The sequence below is a fragment of the Schistocerca gregaria genome, chromosome 8 (assembly GCF_023897955.1).
Source record: "Schistocerca gregaria isolate iqSchGreg1 chromosome 8, iqSchGreg1.2, whole genome shotgun sequence".
NCBI classification, from domain to species: Eukaryota; Metazoa; Arthropoda; class Insecta; order Orthoptera; family Acrididae; genus Schistocerca; species Schistocerca gregaria.
Window position 1 is genome coordinate 365,390,184 of NC_064927.1, and position 25,319 is coordinate 365,415,502.

Genomic DNA, 25,319 nt, shown 5'->3' on the forward strand with positions numbered 1-25,319 from the left:
ACTGCACAACATTGCACTCGTTGACTCCCCAGTGTGCAGGTAGTGTCGTGCGAAAGCCACAGTTAAACATCTGCCACGAGAGGTTGACCAGGAAGATGTTTATACTATGGTCTGAGAAATTCGTGGAAGAGCCCTCTGCTGCTAGAATTGCCGTCGCAAGGTCAGAGGCGACACAGATGTGATCGAATGTACTGGCGGAATGACTGGTCATATACACTACATGATCAAAAGTATCCGGAAACCTGGCTGAAAATGACTTACAAGTTCGTGGTGCCCTCCATTGGTAATGCTGGAATTCAGTATGGGTTGGCCCATCCTTACCTTTGATGACAGCTTCCACTCCCGCAGGCATATTTTCAGTCAGGTGCTGGAAGGATTCTTGGAGAATGGGAACCCATCCTTTACGGGGTGCTGAACTGATGAGAGGTATCTATGGTGGTCGATGAGGCCTGGTACGAAGTCGGCGTTACAAAACATCCAAAAGGCGTTCTATAGGATTCGAGCATGTGCAGGCCAGTCCGTTACTGGGATGTTATTGTCCTGTAACCACTCCACCGCAGGCCATGCGTTATGAACAGATGTTCGATCGCGTTGAAAGATGCAATCGCCATCCCCGAATTGGTCTTCAACAGGGGGAAGCAAGAAGTTGCTAAAAACATTAATGTAGGCCTGTGCTATGATAGTGCCACGCAAAATAACAAGGGATGGAAGCCCCTTCATGTAAAACACGACCACACCATAACACCACCGCCTCCGAATTTTACTGTTGACGCTATACACTCTGGCAGATGACGTTCACCGGGCATTCGCCATACCCATACCCTGCCATCGGGTCGCCACATTGTGATCCGTGATTCGTCACTCCACCCAACGTTTTTCCACTGTTCAATCGTCCAATGTTTACGCTCCTTACACCAACGAAGGGTTGACCTTTACGAATCACCGTACGATTAATCGACACATTATGTATTATTGGCATACAGAAACCCCACACTTGTAACGCCAAGCTGAACATCAGCGTCCGTTGGATGTCAATGTTTGGTGTGGAGTAACTGGTGACAAACTCATTGGTCCATTCCTTATTGATGACACCTTAAATGGTGATAAATATCGAACATTCGTAGAGGACGATCTTCCAGTATTTCTTGTAGACCTTCCCTTCAACTTGCGACAGACAAAGTGATTTCAGAATGACGGTTGTCCAGCACATTATTCTTTAACAGCACGAGAATTATTGCACTTCTTGTATAATCGTCAGTGTATCAGAAGAGGCGGTCCAGTATCTTGGCCTCAAGACTGTCAGATCTTACTTCCACTGACTCTTGTTTGTGGGGTTACTTGAAGAGTGAAGTTTATAATGAAGCACCAACAACGCATGATAACTTGGTGCAGCGTGTCACCAACGCATGTCAGATGGTTACATCGGAAACACTTCTCAGTTATGTCATATCGTTCCATGTGCGGATAAATAAATAAATGCAAGGAAGTGGGCGGCGACATTTTTGAACACATACTGTGAAACAATTCTTACAAACAAGTAACCCTTTGGTGAAAGGTGTGATGATACACTTCAATTGAACACCCCATTGCTGAGAGGTGAGAGGACACAGCTCAAACTGTTTTCACAATTACTGAATACGTCTGCTTTTCTTTTTGGTTGTTCCAATGCATTTTTCTCAACATCGTTTTTGAACTGCGTTTTTCTTTTTGTCGATTACAGAGCCGTATATCACGGTATCAAAACTGTTACATAGAATATTTACCCTTTTTCCCGTAGAATCCGAATCAGCAATGAAAATAGGATGTTCTGATTTAAGAATTCAAAGTTGCTCCCCACCCCACCTAGTATGGGTGAAGCAGCGGGGTCAAAATTGGTATCACTAGACATCATTTTTATAAAAACTGATCACGTACTTTTTCGTTTTTTAATCCGATGAGTAGTTTTTGAGGAATCCCAAAACTTGCTTGTCTTTCACTGTGCTAGGTAAGTTAGTCGTGTACGAATCTATGAATGCAGATCAGCAGAGCATATATTGTCTCCTGCACATAATCAAAGGTCAAGCAAAAACTTATTTCAGTTTCAGGTAATAATTCTGTTACGAAACACGCTCAGTGCATTGAGATAATGTACAGTTTTAGTCAGATTGGGATCTAACTCACAAGCAGTCTGTTCAAATTCACTGTAGTAGTGTAGCACAGCCAGGTGTTTTCTTCCACGTGCTATGTGATTTTTGTTACTTTCGAGATTGTAACGTCCACACCCATTTGCACTTTTGAAATGAGCACACAACAGAAACTAACCAGTCTGTTGTTGTGCTCTTCAGTCACAAGACTAGCTTAAAACAGCACTCCATAATCTCTATCCTGTGTAAGTCTTTTTATCTTTGCATAACTACTCCAACCCACATACATTACCAGCTTGCATTAGTCAGCTCTTGGTCTCCATCTACATTTTTTACCCCTCATGCTTCCCTCTATCACCTGACTGATGCTTCCTTGGTGCCTCAGGATGCATCTTATGAACCAATCCCTTCTTTTTGTCAAGTTTAATCGTAAATTTTTCTCCTCCCTTCGAATCAGTAACTGCTTATTACTTATTCCATCTACCCGTGTTATTTTTGACATACTTCTGTAACACCAAAATTAAAAACCTTCTCTCCTTGTCTCAGTTACGTTCGCTGTTAATTTTCTCGTTTTCAGAAATACTTTTCTCACTAGTGTCATTCCGCATTTTATATCTTCTCTACTGCGGTCATCGTCATTTATCTTGTTGAACAAACAGCAAAACTAAACTTCCAGTCCCAAGACTAGTTTGACGTAGGTCTCCACGTTACTCTTCTAACCTTTTCATCTCCGAATAACTACTGAAACCTACATCGTTCTGAATTTGCTTACTATGTTCATCTCTACAACATTTATCCCCCTCACTTCCCTCCAATACTTATGATCCCCTGATGTTTCTGTATGTGTCCTACTAACCGATCCCCTCTGCCCATCACATTATTTGGCTGCCAAAATAACAAAACTCATATACTACATTAAGTGTCTCGTTTCCTATCTAATTCCCTCAGCATCGCCTGACTTAATTCCACTACATTCCATTATCCTTGTTCTGCTCTTGTTGATTTCCATCTTATATCCTCTTTTCAAGACACTGTCCATTCCGTTCAGCTGCTCTAGCAAGTTGTCTCCTGTCTCTCACACAATTACAATGTGATCGGCAAATCTCAAAGCTTTTATTTCTTTTCCCTGAAATTTAATTCCTACTCCAAATGTTTCTTTGGTTTCCTTTATTGCTTGTTCAATGTACATTATCCGATTTAATTTGGACGTATTATAACACAAATGTTTTTATTTATTTTTGTTTTGCTTTTCTTTTGTTCATACTCATCTTATAACCTCTTTTCGAGAGATTATTCATTCCGTTAAGTGCTCTTTCAGGTCCTTTGCTGTCTCTCTTAGAATTACAATATTCACAGCAAATCTCAGAGCCTAAGAAGTGCCCTTTCCCTGACAGGGCCCGAAACCCTTTGTTTCAGCGTCATAGCTGGTCAGTGACTTCCAGCGTGTGGGCAGATATGTAGAGGGCTGCCGTACTGGTGATGTGGGTCACTTTCAAAACCCACGTCGGTGTGCGACAGAGGCGCTGCATTTTTGCCGCGCGCACCGCTGCTTTTGAGCTTTGAGCGCTAACAAGAGCCAGCCAGGCGGGGAAACGGGGCCACCAGTCTTCGATTAGACCCTTCTGTGGCGTCGGAAGGGCCGGCCTGCTGGAGAATACAGTGGCCGTCACGCGGCAGTCGAGGTGTTGTTTCGTTACCGGTAAACAATTATATATGTGGTTCTGTTCTTTCGGACACGTCCGAAAGAAAAGATGCCAATTTGATCTTCCAGCTACTGTGAATCAAGACACAAAGTAATTAATGACATTTACCTGCCAGTGGACATTAATTTACATCAATGGGGAAGTTGAAAATTTGTATTGGACCGAGATTAGAAGCCGGGTCTCCTACTCACTAGTCAGATGTTCTGACCACCAACAAAAGCTATCCGGACACTAGGATAGTCCGCTAGGGTAGTCTGCGCAGATGCGATGACTACTGTGTCTGGATATCTTAGTGATTAGAGCATCTGACCAATGCCGACACGGTAGCTCATCGTGTTCGGTCGGAGAGCTGGTTGGCATCTGTTATAAAAAACTGAGTGGAAGGCTCAACAAACGAACTGAACGGACGCCATGTGACGTCCGCAACGACCAAACACAACGATCAACAACGAAAAAAATGCAAAAAAAAAAAGAATCCCAATCCGGCATTAATTTTCAACTTTCCCAATGATGTAAATCAGTGTCCACTAGCAGCTAAATGTCATTAATTCCTTTCTGTCGGTGTACTATTTTTGACCGTCTTGCCTTGTTTTTTTTCCTCTCGTTTGGACCCGTTAGAACCCACTTCAAGTAACTGTAAGGCATTTCTGGAAGCCTTTATTACAGCCCAAAAGCTTTTGTCTTTCTCTGGACACCTTCCTTCTGTCCAGCCATTGTTCTGGTTTTGCTCATCGTCAAAACCTTTGAAGTCGTTGATCTGTGCTCTTTGCTTTGATCGGTTACAGATGTCCTCCTGATTCACTTTAGTGCTCTTGAGGATCTGCCTTACCTCCTCGAGCCATTTATCTGTGACGTTAGGTCTATTGCATAGTACGTTAAAAATTTGCTTCTTTGGTCGGGTTACATTCATCCCAAACAGCTGTCCTTTTGGTCATAGGACCTCAGCCACCGTTTCCTTAGTGACTCCATCAGCTGATCATTATTCCTGTATAACACTTTCTTTCATCACAAGCGACTTCTATTCGAATTGTGTGACTATGCTATACAGTGTCAGTTGTGCGATTCGATTTGTGATTTCCTGTAAGAAACGTCACAGATCGTAGTGATGGAAAGTGACTGAGATAAACAGAAGTAATATCTGGTGTTCCCCAAGCAAGTGTTACAGGCCCTCTGTTGTGCTTAATCTACATAAATGATTTAGGAGATAATCTGAGTATCCATCTTAGATTGTTTGTAGATGATGCTATCACTTACGTCTGGTTAAGTCAGCAATAGGTCAAAACAAATGCAAAATTATTGAGACAAAATAACTGTAAGGTTCGGAAAGTGAGGCAATTGACACTCAACGACAAAAAGTGTCAGACCATCCACATGAGTACTAAAAGAAATTCGTTTAATTTCAGGTACACGATAAATCACACAAATCTAACGGCTGTCAAACCAACTAAACATCGACAATTACGACCAACTTAAATTGGGACGGTCACATAGACGACGTTGTGGGGAAGTAAAGACTGAGTTTTATTGGCAGACCACTTAGAAGGTTTACTGAAGAGGCTGCCTACATTACGCTTGTCCGTCCTCTACTAGAGCACTGGTGTGTGGTATGGGATCGTGCGGTATGGGAGCGACAGAAGACATCGAAAAAGTTCAGAGAAGGGCAGCTCGTTTTGCATAGGTGATATAACTTTCTCCCCCGAATAGTAAAATACGTTGTTGATGCCCAGTTGCATAGAGATAAATGATCACCGTAATAAAATAAGAAAAATGAGATCTCGCACGGAAAGAATTAAGCCTTTGTTTTTCTAACGCGGTGTTCGAGAGTGAAGCAGTCGAAAAAATGGTGGAAAAGTGTTTCGATAAATCCTCTGCCAGACACTTAAGTGTAAATTGCAGGACAGTCATGTGGATGTAGATTAAATCTTTACTTTTCATATATGACCCATTATTTTGCGAGTCTTCTCGGTTTCTCTCTATTCAACTTTTCTTGTCATAGTGAGGCATTCACCTGAGTACAGACATTTCTTTTTGCTCACTGAATTATATACCTTGCTTTCTCGAATGAGATTTGGTGACCAGTTTTTTCTACCTGTTCCTTCATCATTTTTATCTGTTCCACAGCTGTCTCTGTGTTTGTTGACAGAATCATCAGGAAATCGGTGAAGGCGAGGAAACTAACTCTACTACCTTTCTTTGATCCTCCGATGTAAACTTTGTTCGGAGCCCTTTTCCCGGCTAATACCTTCCCCACTCTCGGATGACTTTCTCTAACACATGGGTGAAGAACACTGTGGGCAGGCCACCACCCTCTCGGACTCCAGGTTTAATTAAAAACTCTTTGAAGAGATCCCCCATGAAATTTACCTTTGAAAGCGTTTGTGTTTATTGGTTGTCATATTTGAAGTTCCTGGCACCTAGCAAGATTACACGCTACTTCTGACGCTCCTTAATACGCTGTCCGTCGATGACAGTGATTTACTTAGTCTCGAACGACAGACGTATGGAACCATAAGGCAATCTATATTATTTCACATATCTTTCGACACTTTCCACTGAAGCTATGGCGTTGCACTGTTTCTTGACACCTACTGTGCGGCATCTGCCTCGTAGTTCCATGATCTACTGCGAGAATGGATTTGGATAAATAAGCGAGCTTGCTACAAACCTTAGCATACAAACTGTTGTGGTTGGCAGGAGAGCCAACACCGTTACTACAGGAGGCCGAAATGCACGCGTTTTAGCTCACGCAGGCTGGCGTGAGGTCTGGAACATGACAAGGGAATTAGAATTGAGAAAAACGGACGTATCTGGTGGAACACTTAACTTTCATCCATTAATGGAGAACGTCGCTCTTTATGGTACATGATTCACAATATCAATAGTACGGATACTGGCGCCTTGCTAGGTCGTAGTAAATAACGTAGCTGAAGGCTATGCTAACTATCGTCTCGGCAAATGAGAGCGTAGAAGTCGGTGAATCATCGCTAGTGATGTCGGCTGTGCAACTGGGGCGAGTGCTAGGAAGTCTCTCTAGACCTGCCGTGTGGCGGCGCTCGGTCAGCAATCACTGATAGTGGCGACACGCGGGTCCGACGTATACTAACGGACCGCGGCCGATTTAAAGGCTACCACCTAGCAAGTGTGGTGTCTGGCGGTGACACCACATAAACACTTTTTTATGTGTCACACTTTTATTTAGCCTTAGTTCTAGGCGTGATGGCAGTTTGTAAGGCAGCACGATTTTGCCACCATACATTTAATATTCTTCGATTTATAATCGTATTACATGCCAACGGCCTTGCCGCAGTGGTAACACCAGCTTCCGTCAGATCACCGAAGCTAAGCGCTGCTGAGTTTGGCTAGAACCTGTATGTGTGGCCGTCCGGGTCTGCCGAGTGTTCTTGGAGCACGCGGGGGTGCGCTCAGCCCTTGTGAGGCAAAGTAAATTGAGAAGCTACTTTATTGAGAAGTAGCGCTTCGGTCACGAAAACTGACAACGGCCGAGAGAGCGGTGTGCTGACCTCACGACCCTCCATATCTGCCTTCAGTGACGCCTGTAAGTTGAGGATGACATGGCGGTTGGTCAGTGCCGTTGGGTCTTCCGAGACCTACTCTAATGGAGAGAGATAGAGATTTGTATTTGGTCACTGTTTACGATGTACAATCCGATTATTAATCATTTCACTGGCTGATACTGGCTAACACTACATACTAACAACTGTGTAGAACTGCATGTCTGGGAATTATTTAGAGTTGAGCAGTGACAGAAAGGTCGATGTGGACTACAGGTATCTCAGAAGCTGCTATCGGCTAAAGGACTGGGAAGAGAGCTGTTGCAGTCTGCAGAGCCGACACTTACTGCCGTGGGGGAGAGTGGAGCGAGGAGGCGGCGCTTTATAACACTGAAGGACTCAGGGCGCCCATTAACGCGCACAGTGCGGGTGGAATGTTGCACTCTGGTGACAGGAAAAAAATATTTCCGTATAGCGTACCTGACAAAATAGCGTCAGGAGTCGAACAATGAGAAAAGACATCCATACTTGTGTTGATCCATCGAGCCTTCCAGAATGACTAGATCACTCAGGGAATGCCACGAAAATATTCCCCAGTCCATAACGCTCCCTCCTCCAACCTGAACCCTATTGTTGATTGTTGTAGGGCCGTACACCCCAACGGCCATCTCTCTAATGGAGCATAAAACGTAATTCATCTGAAAGCACCACCTGCCGCCACTGATGGACGTCCAGTTGCGGTACAGCCTTGCAAATTCCAGCCTTCGTCGCCGTTAAACAGCACCTGCTACATAGGCCCATATCCAGCAACATTCACTGAACACTGTCGGTAGTCCGTTGATCCCTCTGGTTGGTCAGTTGCTCAACAGTTGCACATCTAAATGATGACTAACTGAAACCCTCAGCTGCCGACAGGTGTTGTTGATATACATCGATGTGGACAGCTGAAAATGTGTGCCTCGACCAGGACTCGAACCCGGGGTCTCCTGCTTACATGGCAGACGCTCTATCCATCTTTCGAGAACAGTTACTGTCTTCATATATATAGTTAAAGGCTACCCAGCCATTGACCTTCGTCTGCGCGAATGCGCACAGGTTACCCAAACTCTTACGGGAATCGCCAAAGCGTGCGCGAGTAATGAGTGAATGGGCAAATGTCTATAAGGTACATTACATATGTAGAATTGTGGACAGTTGGGAATGTGAGTCTCGCGGGAAGCGTGCAAGGTTCCCTGCAGTCGCGCTATTCAGCTGTGTCCTCGGTGACTCAGATGGATAGAGTGTCTGCCAAGTAAGCAGGAGATCCCGGGTTCGAGCTCCCGGTCGGGGCACACATTTTCAGCTGTCCACATCGAGGTATATCAACAATACCTGTCGGCCCGCATCTCGTGGTCGTGAGGTAGCGTTCTCGCTTCCCGCGCCCGGCTTCCCGGGTTCGATTCCCGGCGGGGTCAGGGATTTTCTCTGCCTCGTGATGGCTGGGTGTTGCGTGATGTCCTTAGGTTAGTTAGGTTGTTCTAAGTTCTAGGGGACTTATGACCATGGATGTTAAGTGCCATAGTGCTCAGAGCCATTTGAACCAATACCTGTCGGCAGCTGAGGGTTTCAGTTAGTCATCATTTATTCCAGGGGAAAGCTGCACGGTCATCAACAGTACTTTGTTCTTTCGAGAACAGTTACTGTCTTCATATTGTAAGTAGGCTGTTTAGGTTCTCTTATTGGTAACGCCGCTTAGCGCTCGGTATGAAAAATCACTGGCTGTGCTGTGCGCAGTCTGTGTTTAGTTTGCATTGTTGTCTGCCATTGTAGTGTTGGGCAGCGGCAGCTGGATGCTAATAGCGCGTAGCGTTGGGCAGTTGGAGGTGAGCCGCCAGCACTGGTGGACGTGGGGAGAGAGATGGCGGAGTTTTAAAATTTGTAAGAATTGGTGTCACGAACTGATTTATATATTATGACTATTAAGGTAAATACATTGTCTGTTCTGTATTAAAATCTTTCATTTGCTAACTATGCCTTTTCATTTGCTAACTATGCCTGTCAGTAGTTAGTGCCTTCAGTAGTTTGAATATTTTATTTAGCTGGCAGTAGTGGTGCTCACTGTATTGCAGTAGCTCGAGTAACGAACATTTTTGTGAGGTAAGTGATTTGTGAAAGGTATAGGTTAATGTTAGTCAGGGCCATTCTTTTGTAGGGATTTTTGATAGTCAGATTGCGTTGCGCCAAAACTTATTGTGTGTCAGTTTAAGCACAGTCGTGTATAAATTGTTCAAAGGGGACGTTTCATATGTCGACCCTTAGCCGAGGATATCTCACTGGAATCTTCTGATTTTTTCTTGTAGTTTGTGTAATTAATGTAGATTTTTTTATTGCTAGCGCGTAATCATAGAGAGAATTTCCTTTGTAGTTGCAGTCTTTCATTGTTGTACAGTAAAACAGTTGTGGCATGCATGTAGAGTTGTACCAAGTATTTCGCAGCTGCGCTTGCAATTAACTAGATATTATTTTCAGTGCTATGTTAATGTGTTCTCTTATTTTTGCTCTTCAAATTGTGCTTTTTTGTGTTGTCGTGTGAAATATTGTGACAATAATGGCGTGTGAAAAACGTAATACTAGGCTACAAAGTAAACTGAGAAATGACAGTGAAGACGAAAGCAGTGTGTTAGCGCCACCATGTAATGAATTAACTAATGTTCAAACTAGTAATTTGGTAATTGTGCATAGGGAAATGGAGCGGGTTGCAAATAATGGTGTAGGCAGTGAAACAATTAGTGAACAGGGAAGCATTATCGATAGATTGGTCGGCAACAGCTCGCGTCAGGAATCCGATATGACAGGACACAATCTTGCAAATACTGTACATTCAGGTTTTGCGTCCTCACCGTTTTCTCAAATAAGCCGGGACACATTTTCTGCTTGTCAAACTGTGAATGTTGCCGGTGCAAATGCACTGCCGAAAAGCATAGATGATCAGATTCCAGACACTAATACATTATTATTGCAATTAATGCAACAAATGAAACAAAACCAGAGACAAACACAGCAACAGTTAGACACAATGGAACAAAATCTTCAAAAGTTAGACACAATGGAACAAAATCTTCAAAAATTAGACACAGTGGAACAAAATCAGAGACAAACACAGCAAAAGTTGGACACAATGGAACAAAATCAGAGACAAACACAGCAAAAGCTTCAAAAGTTAGACACAGTGGAACATATGCTTGAACAAACACGTGAAGATTTAACTACTGAATTATATAAAATCGAATCGAAATGTCAAAAAGTCTGTAATGACGTAAAAACACAAATTTGTGAGCATTTCCAACCTATTTTTTCGCGGCATGAAAATGCATTACAGAATCACGAAGCAGCCATAAAAGAACTGCAAACAATTCTTCATGAAAATCATGAGACCTTGCAAGCTAAAATTGACTCAGTTGCATCCACCGATTCGGTTACGCAACTTGCAAGAATTCAGGAAAACTTAAAGGTCACAGTAGATTCGATTTCAACACAAATGGACACTCTGAAACTTGGTTCAGAAAAACACACTGAGGAAATGTGTTCACTATCGGAGAAAGTAGCCGAACTTTCAGATCAGTTCATTAACTTATCTACGAAGGTAGATGATGATCTGAATGACACAAAACCTGTAGCCTTCACTGACACTGAAGAGTATGAACAAATTAGGAAATTCAAACAGAATCAAAATCAAAGCAACACACAGTACAAAAGAGAAATGCGGGAAGTACAAGATCAGTTGGCTCAAGTAATACAAGAATTACATATTTCAGAGGACACTCGCGCCCCAGTATGGGAAGAGGGACATAGCAATACACAACAACCACAAAATAATAACACAGGGCATTTCGGAAATCATGAAAGTAATTGGCGAAATACACCGAATTTTGAGATGGAACCGCCGAAACGACGTAACAATGACCGATATGCGACCCGCCGACACGATGATTTTGACTATAAGCTGTTCATTACTACACGTAAATTCAAAACATTTAAGAATTCTGGCAACGACATTCATCCACAAGTGTGGCTCCATCAATTCTCTCATTGTTTTCCTCCCAACTGGTCACTAGAGCACAGATTAGAATTTATGTGTGGCTATTTAGAGAATGAACCAGCTGTAAGAATGCGATCGGTCATTCACGATTGCCACAGTGAAGGAGAATTTTACCATGCCTTCCTCTCAGCATATTGGTCCCAAGCCACACAAGACCGAGTAAAACATAGCATCATAATGATGAAACATTTCGAACAATCTGAATTTTCCAGTCTTGTCAAATATTTTGAAGGCATGTTACATAAGAATCAGTATCTTTCAAACCCATACAGCCCCTCAGAACTCATCCGCATTTGCTTAATCAAATTACCTGAACATTTACGACAGATTATTTTAGCAGGACGATGCAAAGACGACATAGAAGCTTTTCAGGGACTGTTACAAGAACTGGAAATTGACACTGACAATCGAACGCGAAAACAAGAACACAGCAATTACAGGTCACACCTGTCACAATTCCGCGATGACAGAAATAATACACGACAAGGCTATTCGTACAACGTAAATCGTGACCAAAACGGACACCACCCGTATGACAACCGTTGGCAGAGTAGTAATTATTACAGGGAAAGATCACCTCTCCGCGGTAATGACTATCACAGAGACAATCAGAGAAACAGACAATATGGAAACCAAAATAATTATTATCAAGGGAGACGGAATAACTTAAGACGCAATGGTCCAGCGCGCAGTTACGATTCAGGGAGAAATTACAAGGTGCAGTCATTGGAAAAAGTGTAGATGTACGCCAACAAACCAACTTAGAATTCTTTTGTCAAAGCCAGAGCTTCTCTATGAATTTTCTTATTGTTCCATTATTGTAGACAGAAATTATACTGGGAGTAGACTTTTTGAATGAAAACAAAGCAATCTTAAATTTTCACGATGCTGAAATAAGTTTAGAGAAAGAAGGTAAGTCAATAGCTTTGAAATTTGAAGATTGGCTCTCAAACCAAGACGAGGAAATTAATCGGCTTTACCTTCTGTTAGACAACAGTTTGGAATTTTCTACAGAACTAGACACTAACAATCACTCTGCAAGTACTGACAGGGATGATATCGACGGCACAATTGAAACTAATGAGTTAATTCAGAATAAAATTCAAACAATTGAGAATTGTAATGACACTGATAGGCAGGACCTTTTTGAGATTTTACAAGCACATTCCACAGTTTTTACTCACAAAACAGGAACAATCAAGGGATTTCAATACCAATTTCGTGTTCGTGAGCATACTAAATTTTGTGTTAGACCATACGTAATTGCAGCACATTATAGGGACCGTGTTAGAACAGAAATACAATCTATGCTTGACGAGGGCATTATTGAGCCTGCAGTAAGCTCATACAACAATCCATTACATATTGTTGAGAAGAAAAATGGGTCGATCAGGCTTGTCTTGGATTCGAGACAAATCAATACTATCATTATTCCTGAAACAGACAGGCCGCAAACGTTGGAAGAACTTCTTCAAAATTTTAATGGTGTAAAAGTGTTGTCTTTTATTGATCTCAGATCCAGCTTTTATCAGATCGAACTTCATCCAGAATGTAGAAAATACATAGTTTTCCTGTGTTTCGGCGTTTGTTATCAGTTTCGGAAACTTCCTTTTGGCTTGAACATTTCTTCGGCAGCATTCATTCGCGGGCTAATTTCCATATTACCTGAGTTCTTAAAACGTCACATCACCTTATATGTGGACGATATTCTGATAGCAGAAGCCTCATGGGAACAACATAATCGCATCCTCAACAGCGTGTTACATATTTTTGCAGAATCTGGAATTACAGTTAACTTGGAAAAGTCTGAATTCGGTAGGACAAAAGTGAAGTTTTTGGGACATATTATTTCTTCTGAAGGCATCCAGCCGGATCCTGAAAAGTTAGAAGCAATCAGAGCCATTCCAATTCCATCCACAAAAAAACAAGTCCGCAGTTTTCTAGGTCTCGTAAATTTTTACCGTCGTTTTCTGAATATGCAAACTCTAGTTACACCAAAACTTTGTTCTCTCACTGGAAAAAATACTATTTGGAACTGGGACGAACAAGCACAGTTGGAATTCAATTCTTTGAAAGAATCGTTACTTAACGCGCCAATACTAGCTCATCCAGATCTCTCACAAGATTTTTGCCTTAGCACGGATTCTTCTAAAGTCGGTCTTGGTGCCCATTTATTTCAAGAAGCCACAGAAAATGACATTACTGTTAAGAAAACCATTGCTTTTGCTAGCCGAGTGCTAACAAAATCTGAAAAAAATTATTCCGTTACTGAATTAGAAGCTTTAGCTATCGTTTGGGCATTTAACAAATTCCGTTTCTTTCTTTATGGTAAGCACGTTAAAGTATACAGTGACCATCGTGCATTACAATTTCTAATGTCTTCAAAATTAAATCATGACAGGTTAAAACGTTGGGCATTATTTCTGCAAGAATTCCACTTCACAATAGTCTACATTCCCGGCAAGGAGAACATTGTTGCGGACGCACTGTCACGTGCACCGGCTGGGCTTGAGAAAAGTAACACTGAAAGCAACCTCGAGAGAAATTTCAGTATTCTTTACATCCAGAAAGTCGCCTTTGAAAACTTCATCACCACATCTTTAAAGGACATTGCTCATGAACAAGATAAAGATCCGATTTGGAAAGACATCAAAAGTAAATGGAATGAAAAGACACACGCACAGATTCGGCATTATTATCTGGTTAGAAACAACATACTGTTCAAACGATGCTCTGTTGATGACAACCTATGGGTACTTTGCATTCCAGATGATTTTGTTAATAAGCTCATTTGGTACATTCATTTCAGCTATGCACATTTTGGTCCACGAAAATGTTATCATATTCTTCGAACGACTTGTTATTTTAACAATATGGAAAAGAGAATTCGAAGAGTCTTGTCAATTTGTAAACTTTGTCAAAAGGCGAAACCATCTACTGTCTCTCATCGTGCTCCATTGTTTCCTATCATTCCTTCTAAATTAAAAGAATTTGCTGCTGTTGATCTCTTGGGACCGCTTGTCAGAACATCTAATGGATTTTCGTACGTTCTAGTCGCTGTTGAACTTACTTCAAAATTTGTTTCTTTCACTCCGTTACGTAAAGCCACTGGACGGTCTGTATCCAACGCCTTTGTTAGAAATTTCTTACGTGAAGTTGGACACGTTAGTAAAGTAATTTCAGATAACGGACCGCAATTCAGATCTGCTGTTTGGTCACGCATGCTTCGTAACCATAAAATCAAATCTGTTTTTATTTCATTGTACTCACCACATTGTAACCCGTCTGAACGGATTATGAAAGAAATCAATAAGCTTTGCAGACTTTATTGTCACAGAAAACGTCAGCATTGGGACAGATATTTACACTTATTTCAAAACGTGCTGAATGAAATGCCTCATGACTCCACTGCTTTACCACCTGTTCTTGTACTGAAGAATAAAGAACCACCAAACAGAATCAGAGAGCTTGTACCTTTTCCGAATACATGTAAACTTCGACACAAAGACATAATTGATTTGCCTATTAAAAATATAAATTCTGCTGCAGACAAAAGGAAAAAATTACACGGTAAAGCAAATGCAAAGAAATTATATATTGGTCAGAAAGTTCTCATTAAAGCTCATCCATTGTCACATAAGAAGAAACACTTGAGTCACAAATTCTTTCTAGTTTACAATGGACCTTACAGAATCCGACGTATACCACATGATAATTGCGTTGAAGTTGAAACTCTGCGTACTAGGAAGAGTAAAGGTTTACACCACATTTCACATGTAAAACCGTTTATTGAAAGATAATCTGCTTTTTAACTATGTATTTGCCATATAACTTTTCACTTCACATTACTGGTATGCTTTGTCAGACTTATAATCTCTTAACATGCAGCAATATTTAAGTTAAGTATCCAATCAAGAACCAAGAGAACTTATCTAAACAGAAATTACGAATGCATTGTTACAGTGAACAGATGACACAGTGTCATTGTGTGTGTGTACATTCTTGCTTGTTAGTGGCACGATTATGTAACGACCATAAGGCTGACATACTTAGAACATTTACCAGTACTACTAATGAGATTTTAATGCAACATTTTGGTTTACTTGCAAATACATTCTGGATTTAAAGTACTTTCTGTGAGATACCAGATGATACAGTGGTTAGTTTATGTGACAGCTACACGATTTATCACGACGCTACTAATGAGTGACAATTTACAATGTTGTTTTTGCAGTTTATCTGTTTTATATCTGCACAGTTTGTCTGAATTTTTCTGGAAAGTAAAACATGTTTTAGTAGTAACGTTTGTGGTATAGCTACAATGAGACAGCCTTTTCTGTAGCACAACAATACGTACAGTACAGTACTTACTTCATCACGGCAATAAGCGTAATAACTAAGATATCTATACGCAAAGCATTTCAATTTCGTTTATCATGAGGTAAGTACATTGACTTCTGCAGAACTTAGCTTTCGGTGGACAATAACTACGACACTTCCACAGAGATTGTCTTACAGCAAGATGCACATTTAGCGCTACAGGACACGCATTAAACTATTTATTTTTCAACATATTTGAATTACAAAGAAAGTTTTCCGTGATACATTTCATTCCATTGCTGTAATCTGTAACACCTGAGGATATAATTACATTAATCCTCAGGGGGGTACACGTCTACTTTGTGTACCATGTGTTTGGCAAGCACAAGGAGCCCTAGCTAATATGGTATTTGCTTATACAACTTTACACATTGGTACCATATTTCTCTAACACATAAATTACATAGCTATCTGGTCATTTAACTGAGAGATAAACATTTTTTTTACTACATCATCAGTGACACATGTTTACGCAATTACACAGTTGGATGATTTAACACCTATGAAATTGTATTTTGTCTGTACTTTGTGAACTGTTCATATTTTTTTCGGAACCATTGTGATGCTATGAGAGCTTTGAATGATGTATTTGGTATGGGATCATGATGTTTAAAGTACGTTTGAGGTAGTTGACACTTTTGACATGAGCAGGGAATTTTTATTAGGTTTTGAAATTATTGGAGGAAGCTATGACGATTTAGAGAGTTGACCGAGGTGTTATGATGTTATTATTACGACGACGATGTGAATTATGCTGCTGAAGTATGTTTAAGCTGATGCTATATGAGTTATTTGGTTATGCTACGTATCTGTTATGATGAAATATTAAAGAAGTGTCGATGAATAAGGTGAGGAATAATGAGTAGTGGTTAGGGACTCTGGTTTGTGAAAAAGGTTGTTGGAAACCAAGAATCGTACTTTAAGAGTTATGAAATGTATGTAAATGCGTGAATGTATTACAATGCCGACGAAAATGTTTTGGACACTGTTATATTAATAGAATTTTGTTTCTACAGATGTGTAACGCAAATTCTTGACCTGTGAAATTTTTTACATGAGACTGCCACCGTAGCGGAAACTGGTGTCGTAAATATTTTGATAAGACAGTTAAGTGACCACCTGCATGTAATGCGTCGTGGGCACCCAGCTGGGCGACAGCCACCGGGAAACAAGCCATTAGTGTGTGCCTTTCAGAGACACAGGTAGAAAAAAAAAAAGGGAGGCCATTATCCTCGCTATTGATATTCCTTTGTAGAAAGCGTCGCAAATACGACACGCTCAAACTTGAAAACATATGATTACACTGTGGAGCTCTTAATTTATGATATTTACTAAAATGCCTAATGAAACGATGAGAAATATTACACGGCTATTGTCTTGCTAGTTGAGAGAAATGCCATATGGATTGCTTTATATATTTATTTACTCATTTTGTTTAATATCTAGTTTCTAACTGCACTGAAGCATTGGTTAAAATAAATTTTATGGATGTACTAATATAAATATTTTATGCCTACAGATCCAGTAAATAATAACTTTATGATGTACTTAAAAAAACGAAGTAGCACAAAAAGACATTTCCCTTCACAGAAATTGCATACAGAATTGTCTTTTCAAGTACATGGTAATATTTTTTTACAATAAATTTTTGTGGTGCACCACTTTAATTGCATAGACATTAAGATGTGAATAGACATTGTCCTTATCTGCATTGTTGTCTTTAGTGTAACATTTTTTCTGCTTGAGCTTTGTCATGTTTAGGTATAAGTTATAGCATTTGCTGCGGCTGTTTGCCATTCATAGTGCTACTGAATGTCACTTTGTATTACTAGGTTAAGCCAATTTTATTATTGATTTATTTTTCTTGTTTGCTGCGCATTGCCTTATATTATTTGTAAAAATTGCTGCCTTTTTTTGCCAATTTCCATTTTTTAACGTTGCTGTTTGTGTTAATTTGTTTTGTGCTGCTGCATTGCCTCGTCCCTTAGTTTAGCATCTGAGCTCAGTAGATTTAAGTTAGCTTAAGAGGGGGTAGACTATATAAGAAACTAACTATGATGATTTGGAAGAAATGCATTGAGAAGCTATAAGAAAATGGTTTGGCTATAAGAAATGGTCTGGCCAAAAAAGTAGTGTACAGTGGAGAAAAACTATTTTTGAAAGAGGATGTGAGCAAAATACAGAAAGCATGCTTGGATAGGATATTTTTGGTGGAAACAAATGTTGAGATATGACGAAAGATCTACAGAATGAAGTTTTGGGTTATACTGCAGTCCCAAACGTTACACTGAAAAGAAACCCTGTCCTTTCCTTTTGTGTTATCCCACTATGTGTTTGTGTACCCTTGTGTATTTATGTTCTTCCTGTCTTTATATGTTCATCTGATAAGACTTATGTTGTAGAATTTTCTAATATTCAGCTACATTCACTATGATGAGGAATACTGTTATCCTCAAATATAATTTGCATTAATAATATGTCGTTTTCTTTGTAAATATGTTTAGAAATTATTTCTTCTGTTCTGTTTTAATGCTCATGTGTGAAGTTGATGTTTCAAAACTTATTCAGATCTTTTATGTATGTACTTATGTCGTAAGTTTTGTAACACTGATGTATTTGCTATTTCGATTCTTTTGTAAAGCCTATACTACTGCAAATGTTATCTGTATTGTTATGTTCTTTAAAGATGTATTTTGTACCTTTATTATTGCATTCTTATGTTATAAAATTGTAATTGACACCAGTTCATCAAATTAAGTAACTTGTAAATTACATTTCACTGCACACGTTTCTGTTGGTCATAGTATATGGACAATATGTGAGAAGTAGGGACTGATAGTGTTTGCACGTGTGTTAATAATTCAGTAAGGGACTGGATAACAGCATTGCTGATTGTAAGAACGTTTCAAAAACAATTTTTGTGAGTGCACAAGTGGTGGTTATGGACTTGCTATATTATCCGCAAGACTCTTCAATGGTGATTGTGCGCCTGCACAGTGACACAGATGGCTGCTGGCCATCTCTACAAGGACTACAGTGGGTCTACACCTTTGACGACCCACCGATACCATTATTTCTACAAGGACTGCAATGGGTCTGCACCTCTGGTGGCCCACCAATACCGTAATCTCTACCAGGACTACAGTGGGTCTGCTCTGTGATGACCTACCTACCGATAGTCTTCAACGTCGACTGACTCTGCTGTGGCCCATTACTTGTCTGCATGTCAAGAGTCAGCACTGCCTTTCTGTTGGAAGGACAACACTTCCTCAAGACTGCATGGAAATCCACTACTTCCGTGTGCATTTTCTTTTACTGCTCAGACTTTGAGAAAAACACTGCAATTTTACTTTGATGACTGATCAGGACAGTCTTTATGGACTGTGAGAAAATTTTAGCTTTTGACCAACATTGTATCGATAAGTGTGTGCATTTCATTTCTTTGTTATTGTAATTATGAAAAATTTTATCAAATCATTATTGGCCACTGCCCAAAACAAATTGTAAAAATTTTTTGTGGGGAGCATGGGGGCTATGTAAGTAGGCTGTTTAGGTTTTCTCATTGGTAACGCCACATAGCGCTCTATATGAAAAGTCACTGGCTGTGCTGTACGCAGTCTGTGGCTAGTTGGCATTGTTGTCTGCCATTGTAGTGTCGGGCAGCGGCAGCTGGATGCTAATAGCGCGTAGCGTTGGGCAGTTGGAGGTGAGCCGCCAGCACTGGTGGATGTGGGGAGAGAGATGGCGGAGTTTTAAAATTTGTAAGAATTGGTGTCACGAACTGATTTATATATTATGACTATTAAGGTAAATACATTGTCTGTTCTGTATTAAAATCTTTCATTTGCTAACTATGCCTGTCAGTAGTTAGTGCCTTCAGTAGTTTGAATATTTTATTTAGCTGGCAGTAGTGGTGCTCACTGTATTGCAGTAGCTAGAGTAACGAAGATTTTTGTGAGGTAAGTGATTTGTGAAAGGTATAGGTTAATGTTAGTCAGGGCCATTCTTTTGTAGGGATTTTTGATAGTCAGATTGCGTTGCGCCAAAACTTATTGTGTGTCAGTTTAAGCACAGTCGTGTACAAATTGTTCAAAGGGGACGTTTCAATATACACTAATGGAAATGGAAAAAAGAACACATTGACACCGGTGTGTCAGACCCACCATACTTGCTCCGGACACTGCGAGAGGGCTGTACAAGCAATGATCACACGCACGGCACAGCGGACACACCAGGAACCGCGGTGTTGGCCGTCGAATGGCGCTAGCTGCGCAGCATTTGTGTACCGCCGCCGTCAGTGTCAGCCAGTTTACCGTGGCATACGGAGCTCCATCGCAGTCTTTAACACTGGTAGCATGCCGCGACAGCGTGGACGTGAACCGTATGTGCAGTTGACGGACTTTGAGCGAGGGCGTATAGTGGGCATGCGGGAGGCCGGGTGGACGTACCGCCGAATTGCTCAACACGTGGGGCGTGAGGTCTCCACAGTACATCGATGTTGTCGCCAGTGGTCGGCGGAAGGTGCACGTGCCCGTCGACCTGGGACCGGACCGCAGCGACGCACGGATGCACGCCAAGACCGTAGGATCCTACGCAGTGCCGTAGGGGACCGCACCGCCACTTCCCAGCAAATTAGGGACACTGTTGCTCCTGGGGTATCGGCGAGGACCATTCGCAACCGTCTCCATGAATTTGGGCTACGGTCCCGCACACCGTTAGGCCGTCTTCCGCTCACGCCCCAACATCGTGCAGCCCGCCTCCAGTGGTGTCGCGACAGGCGTGAATGGAGGGACGAATGGAGACGTGTCATCTTCAGCGATGAGAGTCGCCTTTGCCTTGGTGCCAATGATGGTCGTATGCGTGTTTGGCGCCGTGCATGGTAAGCGCCACAATCAGGACTGCATACGACCGAGGCACACAGGGCCAACACCCGGCATCATGGTGTGGGGAGCGATCTCCTACACTGGCCGTACACCTCTGGTGATCGTCGAGGGGACACTGAATAGTGCACGGTACATCCAAACCGTCATCGAACCCATAGTTCTACCATTCCTAGACCGGCTAGGCAACTTGCTGTTCCAACAGGACAATGCACGTCTGCATGTATCCCTTGCCACCCAACGTGCTCTAGAAGGTGTAAGTCATCTACCCTGGACAGCAAGATCTCCGGATCTGTCCCCCATTGAGCATGTATGGGACTGGATGAAGCGTCGTCTTACGCGGTCTGCACGTCCAGCACGAACGCTGGTCCAACTGAGGCACCAGGTGAAAATGGCATGGGAAGCCGTTCCACAGGACTACATCCAGCATCTCTATGATCGTCTCCATGGGAGAATAGCAGCCTGCATTGCTGCGAAAGGTGGATATACACTGAACTAGTGCCGACATTGTGCATGCTCTGTTGCCTGTGTCTATGTGCCTGTGGTTCTGTCAGTGTGATCATGTGATGTATCTGACCCCACGAATGTGTCAATAAAGTTTCCCCTTCCTGGGACAATGAATTCACGGTGTTCTTATTTCAATTTCCAGGAGTGTATATAGTTGCACACCTGTTCGTCCATACACATCTCCACACCCATCGTTCACCGCTGTCATCTATGAACTGTGGCACAGCACAATTTCATCGGCGCTACTTTAAGATACCGCCGTTTTGAGATGCATGTTACATGAGATTTTCACCCTGCAGCGGAGTGTGCGCTGATATGAAACTTCCTGGCAGATTAAAACTGTGTGCCCAACCGAGACTCGAACTCGGGACCTTTGCCTTTCGCGGGCAAGCGCTCTACCATTTGAGCTACCGTAGCACGACTCACGCCCGGTACTCATAGCTTTACTTCTGCCAGTATATTCTCACCACCGCAGCGTGCAAAGTTTTCGAACTTAGCCGTTTCGGCAATTCTTCCACCCTTGGCCGGAAAGCCAATGATCATGTCCTTTTGAACGTCAGATAAATCGCTCCGTTTCCGCATTACGACAATGACTGCACTGTTTTCCGCGTCCCCATCCCCACACCCGCCCCCCACAGGCTTTATATGCCCTCCACTGCAATTGCTGCCGCCCGTCGTCTGTGAGTGTACGTACGTTGACGACGAAATAGGTGGTCATCACACGAATGTGACTGGATCGTGCAACATCTAACTTCGCGTGTCTTCATAAACTATCGCGGGTGCTCGGTTTCAAAATACGATCCCCACTTACTAAATTGTATTTATTATCCCCATCTACATCACAGTGGCGTCTTTTTTATGTTAACTGAGACTCTCCCTGAATTTTCTGTTTCTAACCTGTGAACGTTTTTAAAAATAGCTACTGTGGAACTTCGATTTTACATTCTCTGATTTTACGTTTTCCACGATTCTACAACATAAATTCGTAGCCCCCATGAAAAATCCATAAGATCAATGCTGAAAAATTCCCCGATTTTTACATTTCTTCCTAGTAAGGTTTACCTAGATTCTGATTTCTTACTCGACTGATGTGACTGAACGCGTTGAGGCGCGAAGGACAGATGATTCGCAACAGGGGTGTTGGTGGAGGTAAGGGTGTATTTTAGGCCGTTAAATAAACGTGGCAGGGGTAAAATACAGGGAGCGAAAGGCTATTTATAATTTGTACAGAAACCAGATGCCAGTAATAAGAGTCGAGGGGCATGAAAGGGAAGCAGTGGTTGGGAAAGGAGTGAGACAGGGTTGTAGCATCTCCCCGATGTTATTCAATCTGTATATTGAGCAAGCAGTAAAGGAAACAAAAGAAAAATTTGGAGTAGGTATTAAAATTCATGGAGACGAAGTAAAAACTTTGAGGTTCGCCGATGACATTGTAATTCTGTCAGAGACGGCAAAGGACTTGGAAGAGCAGTTGAACGGAATGGACAGTGTCTTGAAAGGAGGATATAAGATGAACATTAACAAAAGCAAAACGAGGATAATGGAATGTAGTCCAATTAAATCGGGTGATGCTGAGGGAATTAGATTAGGAAATGAGACACTTAAAGTAGTAAAGGAGTTTTGCTATTTAGGAAGTAAAATAACTGATGATGGTCGAAGTAGAGAGGATATAAAATGTAGACTGGCAATGGCAAGGAAAGCGTTACTGAAAAAGAGAAATTTGTTAACATCGAATATAGATTTATGTATCAGGAAGTCGTTTCTGAAAGTATTTGTTTGGAGTGTAGCCATGTATGGAAGTGAAACATGGACGATAACTACTTTGGACAAGAAGAGAATAGAAGCTTTCGAAATGTGGTGCTACAGAAGAATACTGAAGATAAGGTGGATAGATCACGTAACTAATGAGGAGGTATTGAATAGGATTGGGGAGAAGAGAAGTTTGTGGCACAACTTGACTAGAAGAAGGGATCGGTTGGTAGGACATGTTTTGAGGCATCAAGGGATCACGAATTTAGCATTGGAGAGCAGCGTGGAGGGTAAAAATCGTAGAGGGAGACCGAGAGATGAGTACACTAAGCAGATTCAGAAGGATGTAGGTTGCAGTAGGTACTGGGAGATGAAGCAGCTTGCACAGGATAGAGTAGCATGGAGAGCTGCATCAAACCAGTCTCAGGACTGAAGACAACAACAACAACAACAAATAGAGGGGAGATTTTAAAGGGGAAATGCTGACGAACACTACTGGACATTAAAATTGCTACAACACGAAGATGCCGTGCTAAAAACGCGAAATTTAACAGACAAGAAGAAGGTGATGTGATATGCAAATGATCAGCTTTTCAGAGCATTCACACAAGGTTGGCGCCGGTGGCGACACCTACAACGTGTTAACACGAGGAAAGTTTCCAACCGATTTCTCATACACAAACAGCAGTTGACCGGCGTTGCCTGGTGAAACGTTGTTGTGATGCCTTGTGTAAGGAGGAGAAATGCGTACCATCACGTTTCCGACTGTGATAAAGGTCGGATTGTAGCCTATCGCGATTGCCGTTTATCGTATCGCGACATTGCTCCTCGCGTTGGTCGAGATCCAGTGATTGTTAGCAGAATATGGAATCGGTGGGTTCAGGAGGGTAATACGGAACGCCGTGCTGGATCCCAGCGGCCTGGTATCACTAGCAGTCGAAGATGACAAGCATCTTATCGGCACGGCTGTAACGGATCGTGCAGCCACGTCTCGATCCCTGAGTCAACAGATGAGGACGTTTGCAAGACATCAACCGTCTACACGGACAGTTCGATGACGTTTGCAACAGCACGGTCTATCAGCTCGGAGACCATGGCGGCGGTTATCCTTGACGCTGCATCACAGACAGGATCGCCTGCTATGGTGTACTCAACGACGAACCTAGTGCACGAATGACAAAACGTCATTTTTTTCGGATGAATCTAGGTTCTGTTGCCGGCCGCGGTGGTCTCGCGGTTCTAGGCGCGCAGTCCGGAGCCGTGCGACTGCTACGGTCGCAGGTTCGAATCCTGCCTCGGGCATGGATGTGTGTGATGTCCTTAGGTTACTTAGGTTTAAGTAGTTCTAAGTTCTAGGGGACTAATGACCACAGCAGTTGAGTCCCATAGTGCTCAGAGCCATTTGAACCATTTAGGTTCTGTTTACAGCATCATGATCGACGCATCCGTGTTTGGCGACATCGCGGTGAACGCACATTGGAAGCGTGTATTCGTCATCGCCATACTGGCGTATCACTGGGCGTGATGGTATGGGGTGCCATTGATTACACGTCTCGGTCACCTCTTGTTCACATTGACGACACTTTGAAACAGTGGACGTTACATTTCAGATGTGTTTCGATCCGCTGCTCTACCCTTCATTCGATCCCTGCGAAACTCTACATTTCAGGAGGATAATGCACGACCGCATGTTGCAGGTCCTGTACGGGCCTTTCTCGATGCAGAAAATTTTCGACTGTTGCCCTGGCCAGCACGTTCTCCAGATCTCTCACCAACTGAAAACGTCTGGTTAATGGTGGCCGAGCAACTCGCTCGTCACAATAGGCCAGTCACTACTCTTGATGAACTGTGGTATCGTGTTGAAGTTGCATGGGCAGCTGAACCTGTACACGCCATCCAAGCTCTGTTTGACTCAAGGTCAAGGTGATTGTTGTGGGTACTGATTTCTCAGGATCTATGCATCCAGATTACGTGAAAATGTAATCACATGTCAGTTCTAGTATAATATATTTGTCCAATGAATACCCGTTTATCATCTGCATTTCTTCTTGGTGTAGCAATTTTAGTGGCTAGTAGGGTAGTTACAGTGGAACTTCGATTTTATGGTCTCTGATTTTACATTTTTCACGATTCAACACCATAAATTTGTAGCTCCAGTGAAAAACCCATAAGATCAGTGCTGAAAAATTCTCCGATTTTACATTTCTTCCTAGTAAGGTTAATTTCGATTCTCAGTTATTACTCGACGCGGCGCTTGACCTCGTCCCATTTTCTTTCTATTCACATCTGATGTGACTGAACGAGTTATAAGTGGCGCAAAAGACAGATGATTCGCTGGCCGGAGTGGCCGATCGTTTCTAGGCGCTACAGTCTGGAACCGCACGACC